Source organism: Notolepis coatsorum, assembly GCF_963971535.1.
Source record: "Notolepis coatsorum genome assembly, chromosome: 7".
NCBI classification, from domain to species: Eukaryota; Metazoa; Chordata; class Actinopteri; order Aulopiformes; family Paralepididae; genus Notolepis; species Notolepis coatsorum.
The window spans coordinates 158,092,545-158,116,211 of record NC_140171.1 but is presented as its reverse complement, the minus strand read 5'-3'; positions in this window follow the sequence as shown (position 1 = coordinate 158,116,211).

Sequence of the window (23,667 nt, the reverse complement as noted above, 5' to 3'; positions counted from 1 at the left end):
TTTGGGGGGCCCCTATTTTGTGAAACTATGGTGGGGGGATTCCAAACCCTTTAAGGTGGGCATGCTTTTAACATTTAAAAGTATATATTTTTTTTCTCACAAATTCAAATCAAACATCTCAAGTTGACCCCAGAAATGACAGAAAATGATAATAAATAGGAAACACTGGAGCTCTCCTATATCAAGAAACTCCTGAAAACTTACAGGATTTACCGAATCTGCATTATAACATCTCCCAAATGCACATACTGAGACAGATACTGCATTTTACTTACAATATTGAAATTTAAATGGAACTATTTAAGATAAAGTTAAAGCTAAATAAAGTTTGAAAATGCAATACATTCTTGTCAGTAAGCTATATATTTATGTATTTCTTTTTATAAAGAACGCCCACTTGCCTATCGGTTAAATTTTTTAAGCTGATGATTTGTTACATCCCTACAGCAATATAGGTAAAATATATAAAAGTGAATTTAAACCTAATGTTGGTCTAGTAGTGAATTTAAACCTAATGTTGGTCTAAAAGTGAACTTAAACCTAATGTTCTTCTTTTTTTTTCTACTTTTTTCTCCCCCCTTTTTCTGTATTTTTCTCCCATCCCAATTTCTGTCGTTATGCCGATTCCCTTCCCTCCCTTCCTGGTCGTTGCGCGCATTTGCCCGCACTTGCCGGTCTGGGGAGGGTTGATCACATGTCCCCTCCGATACATGCAGAGTCAGCCAGCCGCTTCTTTTCACCTGACAGCGAGGACTCTCACTGGGGGAGCGTAACTTGTGGGACGCTCACACTACTTCCCCCAGTTCCCTCCCTCGCTGAGCAGGCGCCCCGACCGACCTGTAGGAGTCGCTGTTTACAACGACCAGGATACATACCCCACCGGCTTCCCACCCTCTAACACTGCCAATTGTGTTAGTATGGACGACCGACCAAGCCGGAGGTACCGCTGGCAGCTGGATTCGATCCCAGAGTCTCTGCGGTCGTAGGCAGGCGCGTAGTCCGCTGCGCTAAAAGTGAATTCAAACCTAATGTTGGTCTAAAAGTTAATTCAAACCTAATGTACTTCTAAAAGTGAATTTAAACCTAATGTTGGTCTAAAAGTGAATTTAAACCTAATGTACTTCTAAAAGTGAATTTAAACCTAATGTTGGTCTAAAAGTGAATTTAAACCTAATGTTGGTCTAAAAGTGAATTCAAACCTAATGTACTTCTAAAAGTGAATTTAAACCTGATGTTGGCATACGAGCTCACACAAAACTAAATGTTGGCCTCACAAAGGCAGTGCCTTATCCAGTCCCGGTGCCATGGGCGGGCATTAGGGGGCCGGGCCCGCCCACTGAGTCAGCTGTGCCCACCCTGGTAAAAAAATAAAAATAAAATAAAAAATTCAATCAAAGTCAACTATCCAAATCCTTAGTCGGGGACAGCCCTAGTGGGCACTGATGTCAACAACAACACTACTGAAGCTAGCACGGCACTCTGTGAGATTTCGTTTTCTACCCTCAAGAACGTCTTTACAGAACATCGCCTTAGTATGCTTCATCGACGCAACTAAGGCCAATTTAATTCAGTTGGCATTTGAGAAGGACTTAACAAAAAAGTTCAGGAATGAGTGGAGGGGCAGTGTTTTAAGAAGATTTCACTCTGTCCCCAAACGCCACTTGCCTCTCTACTTATGATGGTGAGTAGCCTGTGGAGAAATTTTGTTTGCTTTTTTATGCACCTTATTTTTGTCAGTTCAGTTCAGTTTGTCAGTGAATTCAGAAGTGTTGAATAAATGGAGACTTTTCAAAGATATAGAATAGAATAGAATAGAATAGAAATGTATTATCCTGAGGGGAATTTGACACTGCAAATCACTCAACATTAAACATTTAGACAGAACAAGTCACAAATAAGAATAACAAAACAAATGGCCTAAGAATAGAATAAGATGAAATAGAATAAAAATAGAATAAAAGATACAGTAAATAAATACAGTAAAAATATACTGAAGTCTACAGTAGGTGTAATAATGCACAGTGCTGTTTAAAAAGTAAGAGTCCAGGAAGATGGTAATTGTCACTCTGTGCTCAGTGATGCAGTGAGGCACAGTGATGCATTGTATAGTCTGATGGCTGTCGGAATGAAGGACTTCCTGTGCCGTTCAGTGCTGCATTTAGGTACTGTGAGCCTATAACATGCTCCTCCTGTCAGCCAAGTCTGTGTATAGTGGGTGGGAGGGGTTTTCCCTGATGGCCTGGAGCTTAGCAAGGTTCCTCCTCTCCGCCACCCTCGCTAGAGTCCAGCTCCACCCCAACCACGCTACTGGCCTTCTTGACCATCTTATCCAGCCTGTTTGTGTTTCTGCTCTCAGTCCGCTGCCCCAGCAGGTCTGTTATATATATCCGTTCAGTCTGTTTTTGTATAAGTGAAAGTTCTTAAGATAGAGAGAAATTAGATTTTTCAATTGCCTCTCTGCTGTTTAGTTCAGCACCGTGGGCAGCGCCAAGCAAGCCACAGCGCCGCTGTCCCAGCTGAAACGTATAAAAGGGAACCTGTGTTGAAAAACCATTGTGCCCCCCCAAGAACATTTTATGCCCCCCCACTAATTTGTTTCTGCAGCCTGGTCTGGCCTTATCCACTGTCTATGGGGCAGCAGCTTAAAAAAAATTCCAGATAAATCCCCAGATCTAGAGATTATCAAGGACAGGCCCGGACTGGCCATCGGGAGCACCGGGAGTGTTCCCGGTGGCCTGGCCTGCACAAAAAAAAAAATTATATATACATATATATATATATTTTTTTTATTATATATATATATATCTTTTTTTTGCCAGGCCATTGTTTCTAGTTGTGGCGGCGGCGCGGCGCAATAGTTAGATAACCTAGGTGGGTGGGGAACAACCAGGATTTCACTGTCTGCGACAGAGTTGGAGAACTATCTGACTCTCTCTCCCTCACGTGGATCACATACACACAATGGAGCCGTGCTGCCGCTTGTGATGGGTGGAGGCGGGACCAGGCGATACAACTGATTGACAGCGGAGGCAGCGAATGGAATGGCAGATGGCACTCAGATGCAGAATAACAGCCAGGCAATGAGCCAGGTAGTGAGGGACTCGGGAGAGATACAGTAGAGCGAAAGTCAATTAACGTTGATGTCAAGATGGACAGTGGAAGAAAGAGAAAGGGTGGAGGAGAGAGGGATAAAACAAAGAAAAAGAAAGGCCCTTACAGGAGATGCTGCTAAATCCGCCAACATTTATCAAATGTTTTCTTGCACCAAGGTCAAGGAACCAGCAGGTTAGTCAGTGATAAAAATAAACATGTGGATGTTAGCTAGCTAACGTTACCATGCAATGCATCATCTCCCCTGTCAAAAGCCCAATGTTAAATCTGCCAAGAAACAAATAAATAATTTAACCCTTGTGTCTGAAAACTAAAGTGTTATACTCTTACCATATTAGGGGACTAAATTGAAAAACGCCATAAAAAGATTATATGTTGAAATAATTTCCCACTTTCTTTTCCATAAATATTTTATTCAACTTCAGATTAAAAATGAAATACTCCCACTTTTCTGAAAGGAGTTGTTAAATCTGACATTACAAAAAACAATATGTGGTGGTTATGATTGGGGCTGAAGTTGAATAAACAATTTATGAAAGAGAAAGTCAAAATAATTCAAAGATAATTCAAAGATTACACACCTTTGCCACATATGGCTACAAACATAATCACTGCAAAGTTATCAAAAAAATAAGAATCTGATCAGACACAAGGGTTAAGTTGTTGTTCCCTTTCTAATTTCCTCAAAAACATCTAGTCTAGTTAATGTGATCAATATTATTTGACAATTGATGCTTTTTGTTGGAAATTTCAGTCAGTGAGCTCATACTTTGAGCTCATTTTAAAATGATTGAGACAACACAATCTTCTGTCTTCGTTGTGCATGCATGCGTGTGCTCACCACACGCGATACATGTGTCACTATTCTGGCAGTGGCTACTGTTATTAGTATTGTATTGTAATGAAAGGTCTGTTATTTAATGTTTGTGTAAAGGGCTATTTTAACTGTTGATGGGTAGTGCATCAGTAAAGTGAATATGGTATTGTGCTCTTGCTCTGTTTGAATAGGTGGAGAGAGTGGTTAACTGTATTATAATAGTAAATAGAAAAATATGTTGTGCTCTTGCTTTTTTCTTTTTGAAGGTGGAGAGAGTAGCATTGCTAGTGCCACAACAGTTTTATCTGAGGTTCATAACAGTACATTGTGATTCACATGCACTAAAATTCACCAGAATGCAGGAAATTAAGTCCTTGTAACAAAAAATTGGGGGACCCCCAGACCCCCGCTTAAAAAGTGGCCTGATTGGGGCTATATTTCGCGCTATATCTCCCGGTATGAATTATTTCCCCAGTCCGGCCCTGATCAAAGATGTATGTGGGTCAGGTTGATTTGTTAATTAATTTGCAAAATGTGGGCCGTCTTTGATGGACGCTGAAACCACACCAGGTAGACTGCATTATCTAGATGAAATATGGCATCTATTGTACAGAATAAAATCACACAAACACCCGAGCACTTTACTGATTAGCACATCCTTATCATGCGAGTATCATGCATGTTTCATAAAACGTTTGATCTGCTTAGATTTACGTACGGAATTCTAAAAACACGTTTGATCTGCTTAGATTTACGTACGGAATTTTGAGACAAATATTCCACTGTTTTCCCCGTGGGGATTCGTGTGTGAAGCTTCTTCTTCTTCGGCGCTACCGAACATGGCCCGAGTTGTGTTCGGCTCATGTGCGCTACCAGTGGCCAAAATCGCACATTATCTGTAATGGATCTGAATGGATAATCCATGCTGTAATAAGATAAGATAAGATAAGATATTCCTTTATTGATCCCCTTGGGGAAATTCAGGCATCATAGCAGCATGGGGGGGGGGGGAGTGGGGGGGGGGGGGTACAGGTAGTAAACAACACAGTGTACAGGTAGTAAAAACAACACAGGCAGTGTAAACAATTTGGTCAATATGGTCAATATAATTTACTATCTGACTAGCTGAAGAAATATTCACATTATTCACAGTGTCACATAAGGTGCAGTATGCATGAGGTAGTGTTATAATTTACTATCTACTGAGTATACATTATTCACAGTATCACGGTATCCACTGAAATATACATTATTCACAGTATCACAGTATCACAGTGTCCACATAAGGTGCAGTAAGCCTATGGTAGTGTAGGTTGTCCTCCTTGGGTTCCTATAAGTCCCAGGTCAATGTCTGGTAGCAGTCGCTGTCGCTGCCCCCTGTTGTGGAGCCTGGAGGCTGCTAGTCGCTGCCCACTGTTGTGGAGCCTGATGGCCGCTGGTATGAAGGACTGTCCGAGGCGGTTAGTTGAGTGTCGTGGGGGAATGAGTCTGTGGCTGAACGAGCTTCTCATCTTGACTAGCTCGTCGTAGAGGGGGTGGTAGGGGTTCTCCATGATGGCAGCCAGCTTCCTTATCATCCCCCTCTCTGCCATCACCTCAAGTCTAGGTAGCTCGACTCCCACCACGGAGCTAGCCTTCCTCACCAGCTTGTTGAGCTTGTTGGTGTCCCTTGAGTTGATGTAGCCTCCCCAGCATGCCACAGCATAGAAGAGGATGCTGGCCACAACAGACTGGTAAAAAGACTGCAGCAGTCTGTTGCACACATTGAAGGACCTGAGTCTCCTCAGGAAGAACAGCCTGCTCTGTCCCTTCCTGTAGAGGGCCTCTGTGTTGTCCGACCTGTCCAGTTTATTGTTCAGGTGTACCCCAAGGAACTTGTATGAGTCCACCATCTCCACATCCACCCCTCGGATGGAGATGGGAATCGGGGGGGGCCTCTTCTTGCCCCTCCGGAAGTCCACCACCAGCTCCTTGGTCTTACTGGTGTTGAGTTGGAGGTGGTTGCTGTCGCTCCACCCCACGAAGCTCTCCACCAGGGCTCTGTACTCCTCCTCATCATCGTCGGTGATGTAGCTTACGATGGAGGAGTCGTCTGAGAACTTCTGCAGGTGACACCCGCTTGAGTTGCGGCAGAAGTCTGAGGTGTTAGAGGGTGAAGAGGAAGGGTGACAGCACAGTTCCTTGGGGGGCGCCGGTGTTGCTCACCAGTACGTCAGACTGACTGTCCTTTAGTCTGACATACTGTGGCCTCTCAGTGAGATAGTCCTTGATCCAGGCCACCAAGCCGTGCTCCAGCTGCATCGCGGAGAGCTTCTCCGCTAGCAGTGACGGCTGGATGGTGTTGAAGGCGCTGGAGAAATCAAAGAACATAATCCTCACTGAGCTGCGCGGCTTCTCCAGGTGCGTGTACGCTCTGTGGAGCATGTAGATGATTGCATCCTCCACCCCGATGTTTGCCTGGTATGCAAACTGCAGGGGGTCGAGGGAGTCACGCACCAGGGGCTTGAGGTGTTGCAGGACCAGTCTCTCAAATGTCTTCATGACGTGTGACGTCAGAGCGACTGGCCTGTAGTCGTTGAGGGTGCTGGGACGTCCCTTCTTGGGCACCGGGACAATGCAGGAGGTCTTCCAGAGCTGGGGCACCCTCTCCAGCCTCAGGGAGAGGTTGAAAAGATGCTGGAGCGGTGCTGCCAGCTGCTCCGTACATACTTTGAGCACCCTGGGATTGGTGTTGTCCGGTCCTCTGGCCTTGTTTACACTAATCCTGGAGAGCTGCCTACTGACCTGACTGCTTGTGATCGTCAGGGTTGGGGGTGGTAGGCAGCCTGTTGATGTTGGGGTGCCGGTGCTGATGGGTGTGGGTGGGTGGGGGGTGGGGGGGCTGCTTTGTAGGTGTGATGGAGAGGTGGACTGTCTACTCTGCTTTTTATAAAATACAAGTATTATACAGTATAGCCTATGAATAATACTAATACTTTTATTATATATAAAATATACATGTTCCGCACTATTCTTTATTTTGCAAATGGATCACTGGGCTGGGCATGAGTGACACAAGATGCGCTTATTCTACATACCGGTAATATACGTTCTGCACCAGCAGATGGCGGTGGTTAAAATAGTGGCTACACGAGATTAGGGTGCAGCAGTATTCTGCTTCCCCTGTTTATTCACTTCTTTTTTTTGTGACTGCTTTGTACACACTGGCCCTTTTATCCAGAGTAATTTATTACCAATAATAAATGGTCCTGCTTTGATCTATTGTCCTCTCCTATACAATACTAAATTATGTATTCTTTTTAACTACTGGTACATCACACACAACATTGATAACAATAATAATAATGACAAGACAATAAAATAATAATTACATACAGACTTAAAAATGAGTAATAATAATAATAAAAAAAAAAAAAAAAAAAGCCATGGTACTCCCTTTGGATACCCTATTATCCACATCTGAATGAATGAATGAATGAAAACTTTATTTAACAGATTGCAGAATGGGTACAATACAGTACGGCTCAATACACACAATTGTTAAGGGGATGCAGACCAGAGAAAGACGTTTGTCTTGTTTACATCAGGGTCCCCCATTTTCAATTCATCATAACATATATGACATACATGACATACAGATATCTAACCCATATATCCATACAGAATCATTTAAACTCAGTTATTAAGTTATTCATCTGATATTTCAATCTCTAGGTAGAAGTTCTCTACCTCGTTGGTAGCGGTGGAGATTGTTATTAATAGTCTTTTTAACTACTCTTTAGGTAAAAAATTATAATAAAAAAGATTAATTCTATTACATGGTCATACACTATCATGGTCATGGTCAACACAAATTGATACAGATTACAGACCCAGCGCTTATCTCATTAGAACTCAGAGAAAAGTAGCCTTTTACAATTGTGTATCCGTTTCCCACAGAAACGATTGACATTGAATTAATGAACCAAAATGTCAGAACTGTTGCTTTGGTTTCATTGATTGATTGAAAATTGTATTAACAGATTTCAGAATCGGTACAATACAGTACGGCTCAATACACACAATTGTTAAGGGGATGCAGACCAGAGAAAGACTTTCATCTTGTTTACATCAGGGTCCCCCATTTTCAATTCATAACGTCGCCTACGATGTATTACAATGTGTGAAAAACACAATAGGATACAGGGATAGGAATTATATAATTTTGGACCGCTTACAGGTGGCCTGAATGCAGCGCAGCCTGGTGAAGAAGAACCACACATGGCCGTAGCAGCCAATAGAATGGTTTGGAGAGTCATGGAGGGGGTGCACATAACAATAGTAAATTGCCACAATGGCAAAAAATGTCCACACACAATAACACCCAATGGCCACGCAGTATAGGTTTGGGGTGTAGAACACCATCCACAGATGGATACTATGTCATTCTCTATACTTACTCACGCTCTTGGTGTAGTGGTTAACACTGTCGCCTCATAGCTAGAAGGTTGTGGGTTCGATTCCCGCTTGGGGACCAGGTTGCCGTGTTGCCAGTTACCCAGGTGGGGTATCTCCCGGGCCTTTCTGTGTGGAGTTTGCATGTTCTCCCCGTGCTCGCAAGGGTTTCCCCTCCCGATAAGATGAATGAGAAGGACGACGGGATAGGTCAAGGGCAGAGCTCAATCGCATCGGCGACCCTGAGAAAGACAATTGCGTGTGTGTGTGTGTGCGTGTGCGTGTGCGTGTGTGTGTGTGTGTGTGTGTGTGTGTGCGTGTGTGTGTGTGCGTGTGTGTGTGCCGCCCATTGCATGTCGTTGTGTCGTTGCATGCCGAATAAAGACCTCTCTAAAGAGGTCCTGCATTATTATTATACCAAACGATCTCTCCCGCAGGTGCCTCTGGAGCTATAGCTCTGCATCACCATTGTCGATTACGTCCTTCATAAATGATCATATAGAGTTGTTGATTGGCCTTAAGCTTCCTCTTTACATGTAGCAAGTGAATAGTGGCCAACTTCTTATTGTTTGGCAACAAGGGAGGACTACCACCTCTGAACGGGAGAGGCATCTCCAGGTGGCCATCCTCTTTCTGCTGAATATTCTCACTAAACGCACGTCATCTTGTGAGACGTGTTTGCCCTCAGAATTCTTCTCACTGAGGTCCGACTCCAGCACCCTTCAAAACGTCTGACGCTAATAGGACTGGCAGTTCTGGAGGATATTGTGGTGGTATTGCTCCAAAATGAGTCTGTTAAGACGACTGATACGCTACGGAGACCCTCCATGCTAGCTGTTACACGGGTAGCTTGTCGGATGTACAGTAGCTGGCTCTCAGACGGAAAGCTTGTCGGACGTAGCAACAATAACCAAAGGGGGCGGGACTTTGCAAAAGGTAAATTCAAGTGACTTTTTCTTTTCTTTGGAGAAGGGCCTCTGCTTGGCTGCGGTGGGTGCGGTGCAAGGCCTCTTCTCCTCCATATTTTGTGTGTGTGTTCGTCTGTCTGGTCCTGAATGTTTGCCCCCTCCTTGTGCCCTGTGGTCGAAAATATGATCATGTCAAAAGTCAAAGATTTGTATTGCCATGTATGGACGAATCCACATTGGAATACAGGTACATGCGCAAAACTCTGTGTAAACAGTACAGGAAAAATATGTAAAAACACAAACAGTATAAAAGGACAAATGCTAAAATCCCCTAAAAGTGCATATCATAGTTAAAACAGCACTTCCACAAACCTGACTAATAACACTAATAAAAACACAGAAAAAAATAGGATAAAAAAAATAGCTCTGTTATAAATACATATTTCTCTGTACAAAGCTATAACTAGTTTAACTAGTCAAGACACTATAGGCGACAGTCTCACAGTGTTCTTAAAACAACTTAAAGGTCAGGACAGCTTGACTTAGATATGACATGTCCAAGTAAATCACATCTTGTTCTTTTTCTTGTTGTCTTCATATCAATCTTGTGACAGATACGACAAAACCCCTAATCTCGTGTTCTTTTTTTTTATACAATTAAACTAATTTCTACAGTTCACTGTCTTGGCTCATTAAAATATTCCACAACAGCCTCTAAAATCCCGATAGTTGGAGCTGCTGTTGGAGGTTTGGGTTGGTGTGTGGTTTGCATTTTTTTTTTTTTACAGTAAGTGTTTTATGGAACACCAGTGTGTATAGTGCATGACAGAACTGTGCCCCCCGCCTTCCTTCCATTAACTCACTGGACTGTCAAGGAAATATTTATATTTATTAATTTATTTGCACTAGCACTAAATGCACTTGGGACAATGATAGTATGTTATATATTGAGGACATTGGGACATTGATAGTTTCAAGTTCAAGTTTCTTTAATAGTTGTCATACAGAAGTACAGAATACTTTCATACAAAATGCTTCTTACTGTTACGCTCCAGAGACTGTGCTAGACAAGATAGTATCAAATAACATAGTATAGCATGTAATTTAGAAGTAGAAAATGAGGTCACAGTGTTCAGTATAGACATATGTACAATGTTCGATGCAGAATAGACGTAACTGAGTTACCATATAATATACAATACTATGCAGTGTACTAATGTACAGTACTATATAGTGCAAAGCAGAAATGGGATGAGGTACAATTTTGGTACAATTTACAGTAAGGTGTACGAGTTGTCCTGAAGTCCACAATCATCTCCTTTGTTTTGCTGACGTTCAGGGAGAGGCTGTTTTCCTGGCACCATCCCGCCAGGACCTTGACCTCTTCCAGGTAGGCCCTCTCGTCGTTGGCAGAGATCAGGCCCACCACCACTGTGTCGTCAGCGAATTTGATGATTGTATTGCTACTCCGCTGAGCCACACAGTCGTGTGTGTACAGGGAGTAGAGGAGGGGACTCAGAACACAGCCCTGGGGGGCCCCTATGTTGAGGGTGATGGATGAGGAGGTGCAGTTGCCTGCTCTCACCACCCAAAGCTGTAAAGGAATGTGGATCACTACCCACTTTCAAAACCTCTCTCAAGGGACACCTACGGGAGACTGCAATTCAACACTGGCCCCTGTAAATATCCTAACCCAACCCCCTCCAATGTACAGTCATTTATGGTTTTGTCAATAGTCCAATGTACAATTTTGTTTGTTTGTACAGTGTCTCCCCCCCCCTCAATGTACAGTTTTGCCAATGTACAGTCATTTACCTAGTATGGTTTTGTCAATAGTCCAATGTACAATTTTGTTTGTTTGTACAGTGTCTCCCCCCCCCCCCTCAATGTACAGTTTTGCTTGTTTATACAGTGTGCCCCCCGGCCCCCCCCCCCCCCAACCACCTCCAATGTAGATTACCCAGTATGGTTGTCAATATCCCAGTGTACCCAACCCCCCCCACCCAACCTCCTCCAATGTACAGTTTCTACGTCAAATGTATATACTCCCTTTTCCTGACTCCTTCTGTATCACAAACAGTACTGTATTTGCAAATCTGGTATGTCATAAATGTATAGATGTAGCAGTACTGACTATCTGTATGTCATGTATGTCATATATGTCCTGATGAATTGAAAATGGGGGACCCTGATGTAAACAAGACGAAAGTCTTTCTCTGGTCTGCATCCCCTTAACAATTGTGTGTATTGAGCTGTACTGTATTGTACCCATTCTGCAATCTGTTAATAAAGTTTTCAATCAATCAATCAATCAATCTGCTGCTGGTGTCGATGGGTGGGGGGAGGGGTGTGGGGAGGCCACTCTGGTCAAAGCGGTGGAGCACGGTGCACGGTGCCAGGAACCAGCAAGCTGGATGGGTAAGTACAGTAAATATATGATGGGCAAAGTAACTGAAATAATTTCTAAGTATTTAACAGGGTATATGAATACCTACATTGATAGCTTCAATATTATTATTATTATTATTATTATTATTATTATTATTATTATTATTTTATTTTACTTTACTTTAAGCACGAATTGCACAGAACTGTACATTACAGAGAAGTAGTTCAAATATGTTTCCACCGAGTGGTGCTATTTCCCTGTTAGACAGTCTGTCAGTGTGTAGTGCAGCGTGAGACGACGTCAATATCACCTCCTCCTCCTCCTCATCATCACTAGAATAATAATAATAATAATACTGATGATATAATAGTGATGATGAGGATGAGGAGGAGGAGGAGGAGGAGGAGGAGGAGGAGGAGGAGGAAGAACATTATTATTATATATCAGCTTTACCATCCAGCATTATTAGCCGGGGGGCGTCTATTCGAAACCCAAACGGTGCATGTTTCCGTGTTCGCGTTTTGCGCTCTGATTGGCCACTGCTGTTTCTGGTTGCACCAATCATGTGACGGCAAGTTCTTTCGACGGTTAATCTTAGGCACTCTTTCAAAGTTGGTTATGGTTAGAGTTTGTCTTAGAGCAGGGCGATAGAACGCCAGCCCTGATTCCAAACTCTAACCTTAACCAACTTCGAAAGAGGACGACTTCAAGCTGGAAATGGTAACAACAGATGAGGTACTCAATAAACTGAGCGCCCTCCAACCTAACAAGGCCACTGGCCATGACAACATCCCCTCCAAATTCCTCAGAGACTCAGCAGCCGCCATCACCCCAATCATCACACACATAATAAACCTCTCCATAAAACAGGGACACGTCCCCAAGGACTTCAAAATTGCGAGGGTGACCCCTCTGCACAAAAAGGGCAGCAAATTAGACCCAGGCAACTACCGCCCTGTTTCTATTCTCACCTCCATCTCGAAAGTCATGGAAAAAATAGTCTACGAACAGGTCGAAAAGTACCTAGCGGAAAAAAATCTAATCTACGAATTCCAATCTGGCTTCAGAACATCCCACTCCACTGACACATGCCTTCTCTATTTGAATGACCACATCAAACAAGAGGTGGACGCAGGCAAATACTGCGGCATGGTCATGCTGGACCTACAAAAGGCCTTTGACACGGTCAATCACTCCATTCTGATTGACAAGCTAAAAGCAATTGGTTTTGATAGTCTATCAGTGAGCTGGATGCAATCCTACCTTGAGGGGAGGGAACAGATGGTGGAGGTAAACGGTACCCTATCCCCCCCCCTCACAGTGAGCTGTGGTGTTCCACAAGGAAGCATACTAGGACCGCTACTGTTCCTAATTTATGCAAATGACATGTCGTCAGCTTGTGACTGCAACTTGTTCCTGTTTGCGGACGACTCAGCCCTGCTGGTCTCTGACAAGAACAAGTTACAGGTTGAAAAAACCCTCAGCTCGGAACTAGGCAGAATCTGCATATGGCTCGCTGATAACAAACTATCATTACACATGGGCAAAACAGAGTCCATTCTCTTCGGTTCAAATAACAAACTCAGCAAGACCGACGGCTTCTCAGTTACAGTGGGTGACAATATTGTCACAAGGAAAGATGAAATTACCTACCTGGGTTCCATCCTAGAGGCTAATCTCTCCTGTGACAAAATGGCATCCAATGTAATACAAAAAGTCAACCAACGAACTCGATTCTTGTACCGGATCTCCTCTCTGGTAAACAAGAATACCCTGAAGACTCTGGCAGGAGCACTCATTCAGGGGTACTACGACTATGCTTGCACCTCATGGTACCAAAGCACCTCAAAGGCGCTAAAAACAAAATTACAAACATCTCAAAACAAACTGGTCAGACTACTGCTTGACCTTACTCCTAGAACCCACCTCACCCCTGCCCACTTTGACAACCTAGGATGGCTTAGAGTAGACGACAGAGTACAGCAACTTGCAATGGGACTGGTCTACAAGATACACTACACGACCAAGGTACCCATGTACATGTCAAAATACTTCCCAAAGGTCAGTGAATACCACGATCACAACACCAGAGGGAGCTCCACAAATCATGTTAAACCCAGATTCGGCTCAAATAAGGGACTAAACACGTTTCGCAATTATGCCACATCAATGTGGAACGCCCTACCCAAAGCTGTAAAGGAATGTGGATCACTACCCACTTTCAAAACCTCTCTCAAGGGACACCTACGGGAGACTGCAATTCAACACTGGCCCCTGTAAATATCCTAACCCAACCCCCTCCAATGTACAGTCATTTACCTAGTATGGTTTTGTCAATAGTCCAATGTACAATTTTGTTTGTTTGTACAGTGTCTCCCACCCCCCCCCTCAATGTACAGTTTTGCTTGTTTATACAGTGTGCCCCTCCCCCCCCCCCAACCACCTCCAATGTAGATTACCCAGTATGGTTGTCAATATCCCAGTGTACCCAACCCCCCCCACCCAACCTCCTCCAATGTACAGTTTCTACGTCAAATGTATATACTCCCTTTTCCTGACTCCTTCTGTATCACAAACAGTACTGTATTTGCAAATCTGGTATGTCATAAATGTATAGATGTAGCAGTACTGTCTATCTGTATGTCATGTATGTCATATATGTCCTGATGAATTGAAAATGGGGGACCCTGATGTAAACAAGACGAAAGTCTTTCTCTGGTCTGCATCCCCTTAACAATTGTGTGTATTGAGCTGTACTGTATTGTACCCATTCTGCAATCTGTTAATAAAGTTTTCAATCAATCAATCAATCAATCAATCAGTCGCCTAAGCTTAACCAGTGATAAACTAGGCGTTAGGTAGTTTGCAGGCTGTTAGACCCGGAAATGGGCGCGTCACGCGATTGGGCGCACATGTCACATGACCAGAAACGTCAGTGGCCAATCAGATTCGCAAAACGCGAACGCGGAAGCATGCACCGTTTGGGTTTCGAATAGACGCAGCCGGGCAGCAGCAGGGATCGTTGGGTGTTCCTTCCTGCAGCCTGTCAGTGTTTTGGATCTGATCTCCTGTCAGCTATCTCTGCGTGCGTGCGTGTGTGTGTGTGTAACCGTCGGTAGTGTGATAGTAAAGGGTTAACCTTCTGTCGTGTGGCAGTGAAAGGGTTAACTTGCTGTTGTGTTGCAGTGATTGATTGATTGATTGAACATTTTAATAACAGATTGCAGAATGGGTACAATACAGTGAAAGGGTTAACCGTTTGCTAGTGCGTCAGTGAAAGGGTTAAGAAGTACGAGACAGATGGTAATAATAGTAATAATAATAATAAACGTTATTTGTATAGCACCTTTCATACAATAATTGCAGCACAAAGTTAAATAGACAGATGGGAATTTTTGTCTGGTTTTGGTTGAAACATTATTAATAATATTATTATTATTATCATCAAGGAGGAGGATGAAGAACATTATTATTATATATCCAATAATAATGATGATGATGATGATGATGATGATGATGATGATGATGATGATGATGATGATGATGATGATGATGATGATGATGATGATGATGATGATGATGATGATGATGATGATGTTTAGTAGAGTAGAACATGGAAGAAAGCAGCTGTTATTGTCAGGATTCAGTGTTGGTGTGGACCCAATAGCAATCACAGGACGAGGGTAGAGAGACAGGCAGGACACAACGGGGTGTAGTTGAACAAAGGCTTTACTTGTATTTTACACAAGGTTTTAAACTACAGAACAAGAACTAAGGGCTCAGCGTATGCTGGCAGAATACATGATACGGAAACCCGATAACAGGGTACAAACGTGGAAAGCATGATAACACATGATATGACAAGATAACGAACCGACAGGGGAGTAACAGGAAAGGACAGAATATATAGGGAGACTAATTACTAACAAGACAGACCTGGACAAACACACAGGTTGACAAACAATGACATCAATATATAACATGACAGGACTGAATAACAACAATACATACAAATACAAGAGACAACACACTAGACCAGGCCGGGAAACAGAGTGGGCAACATAGACAAGAATACATTAAACATTAAAGACATTTGGAGGATACACATATGAATTAACATTAGCAGAGGCAGTAGGGGGAGTAGGGGGAGTAGCGGAAGTAGCGGGAAAACTCCACTAGAGGGGGGTGCAGGGCAGGCTCTCTGAGGTGGAGGTGCAGGGCAGGATCCCTGAACTGGCGGGGGAACAAAGCCAGTTCGTGGCGGATCCTGACAGTTATTCCAGATCTAACTGTATGATATCAGTATACACCTGTGCACCACGTGATCACCCACATCCCACACACACACACACACACACATACACACACACACACACACACACACACACACACACACACACACACACACACACACACACACACACACACACACACACACACACACACACACACACACACACACACACACACACACACACACACACACACACACACACACACACACAGAGAGACACATAACATAAAACACTAGGAAAGGTGAGCAGGGCCGCGGGAACTCAGTCATCATTGGGGGTGCTGAGATAAGTGATATAATAACGTCATAGGTTTACCACTCTTGTAAACCAACACTCTCGTTCACTAGAGGAGACCACTGCCCAACTCCGCGCTCTCACGCTCAGCTCTGCGGAGCGTGCGAGACAAACAATGTAACCGTTTTGATGCATACATCGCAGCACAGCCAACCCCACCAGTCGTGCCCCCGTACAGGGAGCCTCATGTCCCCGCACCAGAACACTACAATGGGGACGTCTCTAAATGTTGTGCCTTTATTTTTCAATGTTCACTAGTATTCGGACAACAGCTGCACACCTTCCAAAGTGATACATCTAAAATCGCTTACCTGTCGGGTCTGCTCAAGGGTCCTGCGTTAGAATGGGCGACAGCTCTCCACCAGTGTTAATTTTGGCAGCTATTTTCATTTTAGTTTTAGTCTTAGTCATGTGTCAAGTGCTCCTTTTTCGTTTTCATCATATTTAGTCATCTTCATTTATTTTTCGTTTAGTCAGTTTTAGTCAACTAAATGTCTGAGCATTTTAGTCTTAGTCAGTTTTTGTCTCAATTTTGTCTTTTTTGTTTTAGTCTAGATTTAGTCGACGAAAACGGATGACATTTTTGTCTATTTTTAGTTAAAAAAATTCAGAAAGTCAGAAATAGTCAACATGGAAAATTTTCTGATTTAAATTGCGTATTTATTTTTTAACCTAGGGGAATCTGAGTCGGCGGCACAAGTGATACACAGGAAGTATATGTTGGTGTAGACATGGTCCAATGTATTGTTGCTCCACAGTATATGTTGGTGTAGACATGGTCCAATGTATTGTTGCTCCTACAGTATATGTTGGTGTAGACATGGTCCAATGTATTGTTGCTCCTACAGTATATGTTGGTGTAGACATGGTCCAATGTATGCATCAAAGAGAGCATTACGGATGTGGTGACGTTGTTTCTGACCAGAGAGACGACGCTGAGTCTGTCTTCTGTTTGCTGTGTCTTTCCTTTCTCTCTGCCATGTCTGTCCTCTCTCTGCTGTGTCTGTCCTCTCTGTCATGTCTGTCCTCTCTCTCTCTGCTGTGTCTGGCAGCGGTTTATTCTATAACAGGATACTGTAAACTAAGTAAACAGAACACACAGTAGTACTAGTAGTAGTACACACTGATTGCAACCTGCTTGCATAAAAACATTATATAAAATCACATTCTGAGGTCAGTGTTAAAGTGCCACATGGAAGAGGTCTGGTTAGTGGTTAGAGTTAGAGGTGGTCTAGGCAGGGGCGTAGCTGTATATTCTGGGCCCCCTGAAAGAATCGTTATGGGCCCCTAATAAAAGCGAGCGCACGTAAGCGCGTGAGAGAATTATTTTTTGGCCATGTATTTATTGATGAAAACGCATAATATGTTTTTTACCTATACATTCGGATCAGCAGTTCAGCACCTGAACTGTTGGTGGGTGAGCCTGATGTCGCATTGCGTTCATCTTCAATGAATGAACCAATGCAATAGTCTACCAAAGAACCTTGAGTCGCACTAGGCTAGGCATATTTTCCCCTATTCTTGTGACAATGTTTTCTGATACTCAACATACAAAAGCTGTTACTTGTCCTGTCTCTCTGTAATCCCATCTCCCACACAACGTCTACTCAAGCACACTATTAGGTTGACAGACACTTACATTTTGATGTGCTCTGTAGTATACAATCACTCCCTGCTTCGATATACACAGTACATTTCGCAGAGTAAATTTGACTCAAACTGAGGACATTTTCCTGTCAGTCTGTTCAAGCTGCAAGCTGCTGGTGCGCTGCTGTGCCGCCTAGTTATAGTTGAAAGTGGGGGTGCAAGATTAGTAACTGGCAGGCAAGGGGTGGTTTGGAGTGGGTCCGGCACGACCACCTCCATGGCAGAATGTTTTTAATTTAATGAACACATGTACGTGCAATTTCCTGCAATATAGAGCACAGAACTGTCTCAAAATCCTATGGGATCCTAAAGGATTGCTATAGGGTTCCAAAAACGTATAGAGATTCCTATAGCATTTTTTTTTACTAGGGATGTTATCCTACACTTTAAGCTGTCTGATATCCCATTACCTGTAACTCTTGGGTCTCTTTCTCACTTCCTCTGCCTCCTCCCTGAGTCTGCAGTCACCACATCATTCTACACAGGAGAGCAATACACTTAGGAATACACTGAACTGGTTTAAATACATGATTTTTTCTGCCATGTTCTACCTGGTTGGCTGGCTACACACACACACACACACACACACACACACACACACACACACACACACACACACACACACACACACACACACACACACACACACACACACACACACACACACACACACACACACACACACACACACACACACACACACACACACACACACACACACACACACACACAGTGTGCAGGTTAGTTACAGTAGGAGATGGGCTTCTATCATATTATCTTCTATCATTCTATAATGCATTCTTCTCTTTTATTTTCATTTCAGGTAGTTGTACCTTAAGATACTTGAAGGCTTGCATCTGTAAAACGCAGATATAAGTACTTTATTCTTATTTTATTATCATTATTTTCTTTCCAATGAAATGAAATCAGAAAGTGGTATATGATTGAAAATATGAAAGTCAATGCTTGAAGGAAACTGATAGTTGTGAGTTGATGAGACAAGGAGTGGCAGCTGTTTGCACATCTGTAATCAGAGGTAGCAAGGGAGAGCGAGCACAGAGGAAGAGAGCTAGAGGGAGAGAGAGACCGAGGCAACTAGTGCAGAGAGAGAGAGAGAGAGAGAGAGAGAGAGAGAGAGAGAGAGAGAGAGAGAGAGAGAGAGAGAGAGAGAGAGAGAGAGCGAGAGAGAGAGAGAGAGAGAGAGAGAGGGGATCTTGACAACGCCGTTAGCTAACAGCTGAGCTAGCTAACATAAAGACTGTGACCTGTAATTCAAAGCAGCGAAAATTAAGAGAAGATGATGATTATAAATGTCTGTGTTTTATTGTATTGAGCATTGAAAGGTCTGCCTGCCTGCCAGGCTGCCACCACCACCAATGACAGACCGTCTTTACACACACGCACTCATCCGGCAGCACCTGGCTGCATGATGGACTGTTGTGGGTGGGACTCGTGAGGCAGTAGATCAAACCATTGTTAGAGAAATGCAGGGGAGTCACAATCTATGGAAACTTAAAAAAGCACCTGTTTGTTTCTTTTGTGACGTTTTTCTTTTAATACAGGCAATTATACTTCTGAGTCATCTACATTAACTTACTTTAGGATAATAATAAAACCATATTAATAAAAAGATAATAATAGTGTTCTCTCTGGGCCCCCCCCCCAGTGCTGGGCCCTTAGAATCATCCTAATCTACCCCCCCCCCCCCCCCCCCCAGCTACGCCCCTGGGTCTAGGTCTGGTTAGGGTAACTTAGGGGTAGTTAAGCATTCATTATAATTTATTATTATTATTTAGATAGATGGATGTAAAATCCTAATTTGTTTTGCTGCTCGGAGACATGGCTCGATAATTCCATCGACAGCTCCGAAATTGGCATAAACAATTATTCACTTGTGAGAAGAGATCGAAACAGAAACGGCGGCGGAGTCTGCGCTTACATCCGCTCAGACATTAACTATGAGCTTAGATCGGTCTCTACTGATGAAATCGAATCCCTGTTCTTTGACATTTACCAGCCCCATTCCAAGCCAATTCTATTTGGAATTTGCTACAGACCCCCAGTCTCGAACTATTTTTATGAGAGCCTTGAGGCTGTATTGTCATCTTGGGGAGGGGAGGAGAAAGAATGTATATTAATGGGCGATTTTAATACTGATGTCACAAATCCCTCTGTTCCAACCCACAAAGTTTATACCAATTTCTGTAAACAGTTCAGTCTGAAGCAATTGATCTCAGAGCACACTCGGGTAACTGATGTATCCAAGACTACTATTGATTTAATCCTAGTTACAGACAAAGTGAACATCCCCAGGAGTGGGGTCATAGAGTATGGGATCAGTGACCACTATCTCATTTATTGTTCGAGGAAGGTGCAGAGAAAGGTTTTTTCTGGTCATAAAACTATCTTTGCCAGATCCCTCAAGAATTACTCAGGGGACATTCTGAGGGCCCAGCTAGAGCAAGTGAACTGGTCTCAAGTTCTCAGGGCCAATGAGGTAGACCAAGCATGGGGCACTTTTAAATCTCTGTTCTTGAAGGTTATAAACTCTGTAGCCCCCCTTAGACAAACCAGAGTGAAGCAGCGATCAGACCCATGGTTTGACCACACCATAGGTGATAGTATCAAATGGAGGGACTCTGCCCTAGCCAAGTTTAACCGTTCTCAAGATAAGGCTGACTTTGATCACTTCAAAAAACTCAGGAACCAGACTCAGGAAATGATCAGGATAGCTAAGAGAGAATACTTTGCAGAAACCATCAAGGAGAACAGCAATGACCCAACTAAACTGTGGAAAACCCTCAAGCAGCTAGGCTGTGGGGGCGATGCCAACCAAAGGACTACTGAGTCCAACATAGGCCTGTCCACAGACAAGGGAATGGAGTTTGATAAAAAGAATGTAGCCACAATCTTTAATAACTTCTTTACACGGTAGCAGGTAAGCTTGTCTCTAACCTACCTCCCAAGACAGAGCAGTTTGGTGATGACTTTGTTTCCAACTACTATAGCCAACGAGGGGTTAAGGCAAACTCGTTCTCCTTAAGCAAGGTGTCAGTAGTCAAAGTGGCTGCGATGCTGGGTGAGCTCAAAATCAAGAAGGCCACAGGTGTAGATGGCATCAGTGCCAGGTTTCTGAGGGATGCAGCCGGAGTTATAGCTCCACCAGTAACCCATATTATTAACCTCTCCCTGGACCTAGGCAAGGTACCCACCGACTTCAAGAATGCCAAAGTCATCCCTATATATAAAAAAGGGAGCAAATCTGACCCCAGCAATTATAGACCAGTCTCAATTTTAAGTGTGTTATCCAAAGTCCTAGAGAAGATAGTCCATGAACAAGTCCAGGAATATGCAAGCAGCCATGACCTCCTGTACGACCTCCAATCCGGCTTTAGGAAGTCTTACTCTACTGAAACATGTCTTCTTTATCTTACAGACAGTATCAGGAGGGAGATAGATTCAGGTAAGCTGTGTGGGCTAGTTCTTCTAGACCTACAGAAGGCTTTCGACACAGTGAACCATGACATACTGCTCTCCAAGCTTAAGGCCTTGGGTATGTCTGAGACAGTGGTCAGATGGTTCTCTTCCTACCTTGCTGATAGGGTGCAGCGGGTTGAGGTTAGTGGCACTATGTCAGAGGCCAAGCCCATTGTATGTGGGGTCCCACAAGGAAGCGTGCTAGGACCTCTCCTTTTTTTACTGCACATAAATGACATGTCAGCAGCATGCTCATGTAACTTGTTTTTATTTGCAGATGACTCAGCCCTGCTAGTCTCACACAAGGATCAGAACACACTAGAACAGATGCTAGGTGAAGAACTTGCAGGGGTCAGCAGGTGGCTTTCGGACAACAGGCTTTCTCTTCACCTAGGTAAAACAGAGGCAGTACTATTAGCCTCCAAGCCCAAGCTCAGGAAAGCACAGGAGTTTAATATCCAGCTAGGAGCTGTAACCCTAAAACAGCAAAAAAAAAAAGCGAAGTATCTAGGCTGTATGATAGACAGGAGCCTAGATGGGGAGGCTATGGCCTCCCAAGTACTGGGCAAAGTCAACGCCCGCACCAGGTACCTAGCTAGGAAAGCCAACCTCCTTGGCAGAGATAGCCTCAGGCTATTAGCAAATAGCCTAGTACTCTGCCACTTTGACTATGGTAGCGTATCGTGGTTCGAGGGCCTGACAGTGAACATAAAAAAGAAGCTTCAGGTTTCCCAAAATAAGCTAGTAAGGGTGGTAATGGGTCTTGGCCCTTGCACCCACATAGGGAGGAGTCACTTCCAGGAGCTAAACTGGCTTCCTATAGAGGCCAGAGTTACCCAGCTCAGACTGAACATAAACCAAAGGTCCCCTAGATACCTCCAAAACTACTTCACCCCGGTCAACGAATCCCACAACCACAGAACTAGAGCAAGCATAGCAAACCTGAAGCCTGCTTCTTTCCGATCGAAACTGGGCCAATGCTCCCTTACTTTCTCTGGAGCCCAGGATTGGAACAAGCTGCCTATCCCCATCAAGCAGAGCTTGAGCCTCCACAGCTTCAAGAGAAGCGTCAGGAAGTGGCTCATGGACAGAATAGAAGAATAGCCCCCTATAGTTTGAATGGGTTTCCAATCAGTTTTTAGTTATTGTGGGGTATACAATTTTAGCGATAGGTTAGTCTTATAATGTTTTAAATGTATGAGTGTTGTGTTATTGTCGTGTTTTTTGTTGTGGCCTAACAGCCCTGGGACCATGACGGAAATAAGGGTTTTACTCTTTCTCATGTTATCCTTTGGATCCTTGTTGTGTGTTTTTAATCCATCAATAAAATAAAATCAAATCAAGGGCTAGACCAACTCTTAACCCCTATCCGGACCTAGACCACCTCTAAGTCACAACCCTAACTTAGGGGTTAAAGTTAGAGGTGGTCTAGGTCTGGTTAGGGGTTAGAGTTAGAGGTGGTCTAGGTCTGGTTATACTGATTCGATACCAGTGCATACATAAAAAAAATTATATTATATAAATTATAAAACTTTTTTTCTTTTCATTTTTACAGCTACTGTTTTATATACTGTTTTTTAGTAATAACTAGAAAGTAATGGTATTTATTCAACAACAGGTGATTGTATAGATTAGTATTAGTATCATTAATTGACAACTAAGCTCAATGAGTTCACCCACTGAATGGTTGTTGGTACATTGGTTCCACACGGACATTAAACGTTGTTGCGCACTTTCTATCCAGAGGGCTCCGGTTCAGTTAGCTCCTAGCAGAGGATCTGTTGTGATTTTTAATGCAAAATAAATATTCAACATTCTCTTTTGAGACTCCGCCTCAGACTCTTATCATTTGGCACTAAAAGCTAAACATTGTCACCGGTATGGCTGTCTGCATTATGTTATTAATTGTGTGCGAGAGTTCGATCAGTTAGCCACGTTAGCGTGAGCTAGCTTAGCCACTAGCTAACGCGAGCTAGATGGAAATACAAACATTGTAACGTTACTGGTGAATAAGTGATTTACCTTGGAATACTCCTTTGCCAACTTGCTGTACTTTGCTTGCAGGTCTGCAGCTGGATTATGAATAGTCCCAACTTTAGCCAAGGTAACGTTCAGCTAACACTAGCTTTTCAAATAGCTCCAGCTAATGCTAATAACACAGAGCTCCCGTCAGCCGTCACACTGTTCTGTCGGGACGATGGCATTAAGAAAAGTTATAATTAGTTTGTCTCGTCTTGTTTTAGTCAACAATATCAACATACATGAAGAGAAATTTCGTCCTGGTTTTTGTAAATT